This window comes from Lactuca saligna, chromosome 3 (assembly GCF_052625555.1).
Source record: "Lactuca saligna cultivar CGN05327 chromosome 3, ASM5262555v1, whole genome shotgun sequence".
NCBI lineage: Eukaryota > Viridiplantae > Streptophyta > Magnoliopsida > Asterales > Asteraceae > Lactuca > Lactuca saligna.
Window position 1 is genome coordinate 226,669,253 of NC_136419.1, and position 5,119 is coordinate 226,674,371.

Genomic DNA, 5,119 nt, shown 5'->3' on the forward strand with positions numbered 1-5,119 from the left:
ACTAAACAAAACAAACACACACAACCACCTTATGGTGGCCTGTGGTGGCAGAAGGTGGCAGCCACCATGGCTGGCGGCCATGGTGGGCATTCTTTTCCATTCCCGACCAAGATAAACCTCACACAACACACACATGACTGGGAGCACACAAACAGTGGGAATACAAGAACCTACACGAGATCTAAATGCAAAAAGAACCCAACCAACCTCTTGGTTGCGATGGCGACATGAGGAGGCGGCAGAAACGGACGGCGTAGCAGTGTTAATAACGACAGCCACCATGGCTAGCCAACATGGTGGTTCTTCTTAGTTGTCGGCCAACAACCCAGCACGCAACAAATCTGGAGACGTTCTCCCGCCAGGTGGCGCACGACGAGCAGCAGCAGCAACAACCTTGGTCGTTCATGGTGTCACCGGCAACAGGGCCGTGGTGGTCGACTCCAGCTTCATCAACGACTACGCAAGAAGCAGCGACTACAACATCGACTCGGCAGCGTAGCGGCGACTGGGTGACTTCCACCTTCGATGGCGGCAAAAGAAGGAGAAGAGGAGAATGGAGGACATCCGATAGCAAGGCCACCATGGCTTCTTCGATGGAGAGGCAGCAGGCGGCGCCATTCGAGACTCCATCTGATCGTCGGCAGCGGCTAAGGAGCATCGGAAGGAGGTGGTGCCGGAGATGGGAGATATAAGGGTGAGGGGGGTGACGGCTGTAATATGATTTAGGGTTAGGGTTAATGAAACAACACAAATTTTCAAACAAATTTTTCATTTCAAATAAAGCGTTTTTATTCAAACTAAATATAATTATTCCAAGTTTTATGTCGAAATGCAAATCATACAATTCCCAAGATCTCAAAACATCAATCAGTGTGTACGCATCACGCCGGCGCCTTCCCACGGTCCTCGCTAGTACATGAAACACATACATAACAACTGTAAGCATAAATGCTTAGTGAGTTCCCCAGTATACAACTTACACATATACGCCTTTCCAGGCCCTGACCTTCCAGTCTACACACAACGCCTTCCGGCCCATAACATAATCGCCTTCCGGCCCATAACATATTGCCTTCCGGCCCATAACATATTGCCTTCCGGCTCATAACATATGGCCTTCCGGCCCATAAAACATACACAGCACATATAGCAATTAACATTCCACATATAGCACATATGTCACATATCATATTCGACCTTCCGGTCACACAGTCAAACCCTTCCGGGTACAGTATAGTAAGAAGACTCACCTCGTGAATATCGAAAGCTAGCAAATCCCGAAATCACTCGTGCTCGATCCGCCGAGCTACAGACTCCCTATAATATCATATATCCCTTATTAACACTTTTATCTTTCAAGACAACTGACCCTAAGAAATCACATGTAGGTCAACCCTGGTCAACGGTCAACAGTCAACGGTCAATGGTCAACTTGACCGGACTCGGCGAGTGCTATGGCGACTCGCCGAGTCTAGACGTCCTCACCAATTTTCTGATGTTCCCTTTCTACTCGTCGACTATCCCTCTTGACTCGACGAGTTCCTCGTGGAAGAATCGCGGGGCCACCCCGACTCCACTCGCCGAGTCTGAAGAACAGCTCGACGAGTCCCAGTTATTCTCCAAGCTACTCGCCGAGTCTGTTCATTGGACTCGGTGAGTCCATGCCATGCAGTCGACCAAACTACTTCCTAAGGTCAGAATTGTTCCGACCATTCATGGGTCTGGTCCTCCTAAATTGGTCCATCACATAATGTCTTCATTTAGGTGCTCATGCTACACCCCAAGACTTATAATTTACATTCTGACCTAAGGCATAAGGATTCCAATCCAAAACCTCTATTGATTCCCGAAATGCTCAGGCATGGGACATTCTGGACCTCTAAAGGTCCCAATACAGGGTTCCAATCGTTTGGGGACTAAGGTAACATTCAATCTAGCCACAAAAAGGGTTCCATAAACCCTAAATCCATATACACATCAACATGGAAGAATGTAATTCGACTTATTACCTGAATAACGTGTTCTCTCTGTGTCCCCAACCCTCAGAACGTGACTTCTCTTGTTGTTCCCTTCACCAAGCCTTCTCTTCCTTGCACAACAACTCTTCCAACTCAACAATGGTCTTCAACCTTGCTCCAGATGCACACAATCAGATTAGGTTTCTTCTCAGAAGGCTAAAACGAACAATGACGGCCTATAAGTCCCTTTTATACGTCCCAAAACTGAATGGCTAGGGTTTTCGCTGAACAGTGCAGACTCGCCGAGTCCATATCTGGACTCGTCGAGTCCAGTCGCGAACCCGCGACCAAGTCTGCGGTCCTACTCGGCGAGTCTGGCTCCAATTCGCCGAGTCCCCTCTTAAAACACCCCAAAAACATGATTATAACAATACCTGAAATTCCGGGCTGTTATAACTCTCCCCCACTAGGACTAGACTTCGCCCTCGAAGTCTCACTCTGCAAATAACTCCGGATGTTGCTCCCGCATCTCACGCTCCGGCTCCCAAGTCATCTCCGATCCTTTCCGGTGTTGCCACTGAACCAACACCAGAGGTACCTCCTTGTTCCTCAGAACCTTGATCTTCCGATCCCTGATGGCCACTGGTCTCTCGGTGTAATTCAGGCTCGCATCCACCTGAATATCCTCTAATGGAACCACTGCCGATTCATCGGCTATACACTTCCTCAACTGCGATACATGAAAAGTATTGTGGATTTGTCCCAACTCTGCTGGCAACTCCAACCGATAGGCTACCCGGCCTACCCTTGCAATCACACGAAATGGACCTATAAACCGGGGCCCTAACTTACCCCTCTTCCTGAACCGGATCACTCCTTTCCAAGGAGAAACCTTCAGGAGAACGAAGTCGCCAACCTGAAATTCAAGCTCGGACCGACGTGTGTCCGTATAACTCTTCTGTCGGCTCTGGGCGGTCAATAACCTCTGTCTAACCTGCTGAATCTGCTCTGTCGTCTGAAGTACGATCTCTGTACTGCCTATCACTCTCTGTCCCACCTCTCCCCAGCAAATGGGGGTCCGACACCTCCTACCATACAACAACTCAAAAGGTGGCATACCAATGCTCGAATGATGGCTGTTGTTGTAGGAAAACTCTGCCAAGGGTAAATACGCATCCCAGCTACCCCCGAAATCTAACACACACGCTCGAAGCATGTCCTCCAGTGTCTGAATCGTCCACTCGCTTTGACCGTCTGTCTGGGGATGGTATGCGGTACTAAAATGCAGTTTAGTACCCAGCTCCTCATGGAATTTCTTCTAGAACCTGGAAGTGAAGCGTACATCACGGTCCGAAACAATCGAGATCGGCACTCCATGCCGAGATACTACTTCCCTCACGTATATCTCCGCCAACTTCTCCGCTGATGAACTCTCGCTGATGGCAAGGAAGTGTGCACTCTTCGTCAACCTATACACAATCACCCAAATTGCATCGACTCCCCTGGCAGTTCTCGGCAATTTGGTGATGAAATCCATAGTAATATGTTCCCACTTCCACTCAAGAATCTCCAAAGGCTGCAACTTGCCATGCGGTCTCTGGTGCTCGGCCTTAACTCTACGGCAGGTCAAGCACCTCTCAACGAACCAGGCGACGTCTCTCTTCATACGGGGCCACCAGTATTCCTTCCTCAAGTCCAAATACATCTTCGTAGCACCGGGATGGATCGAGAATTTCAATCTGTGAGCCTCTTCCATCAAAGTAAAACGCGTACCGCCCACGAACGGTACCCAAATCCAACCCTGAAATGTCAGAAGTCCTCGTCCATCCTTAACGAACTCTGAAATTAACCCAACGACCCGCTCTTTCTTCTGCATCTCGGATCTCACAGCCTCGGCCTGTGCCCCACGAATAGCATCCAATACCGGAGTCATCATCGTCAGTCTCAGACATACATCTCGCAATGGAGTGCTTTCCGCCCTGCGGCTCAATGCATCGACTACCACATTAGCCTTGCGTGGGTGGTACAAGATTTCACAGTCATAATCCTTGACCACATCCAACCACCTCCTCTGACGCATATTTAGGTTGGGTTGATCCATCAAATACTTCAAACTCTTATGGTCCGTGTATATCGTACATCGAACCCCATACAGGTAGTGACGCCAAATCTTGAGAGCGAACACTACTGCCCCCAACTCTAAATCATGCGTGGGATATCTTGCCTCATGATACTTTAGCTGCCTCGATGCATAAGCTATCACATGACCTCTCTGCATCAACACTGCACCCAGTCCCGAAATCGATGCGTTGCAATATACGACAAAATCTTCCATCCTTCCGGGAGAGCTAATACCGGGGCTTCGCACAGCCTCTGGCGAAGTGTCTCAAAGGAAGTCTGTTGCTCGGGTCCCCATAAGAATGCAACACCCTTCCGAGTCAATCTGGTGAGCGGCACTGCGATCTTGGAGAAGTCCTTAATAAACCTCCGATAGTACCCCGCCAACCCAAGGGAACTCCTGATCTCAGAAGGTGACTTCGGTACCTCCCAACTCATCACAGCCTCAACCTTGGCCGGATCGACCAATATCCCTGCCTGATTAACAACATGTCCAAGAAATTAGACCTCACGCAACTAGAAGTCACATTTGGAGAACTTTGCATATAGCTTCTCTGACTTCAGTACCTCAAGGACCTCCCGCAAATGTTCCTCATGCTGCTATCTAGATCGCGAATACACTAGGATGTCATCGATAAATACAATCACTGACTGATCCAACATCGGCCTGCATACCCTGTTCATGAGGTCCATGAACACAGCTGGGGCATTGGTGAGCCCGAAAGGCATCACCACAAACTCATAATGCCCATATCGCGTCCTAAATGCTGTCTTCTGGACGTCCTCATCCCGCACTCTTACCTGATGGTACCCTGACCTCAGGTCGATCTTGGAAAATCAAGATGCCCCTTGCAACTGATCGAATAAGTCATCGATCCTCGGTAACGGGTAACGGTTCTTGACCATCACTTTGTTCAACTCCCGGTAATCAATGCACATCCGGTGCGAACCATCCTTCTTCTTGACGAACAGAATAGGTGCTCCCCACGGCGAGCTGCTCGGCCGAATAAATCCCTTCCCCAGCAACTCCTGGAGTTGCGAGG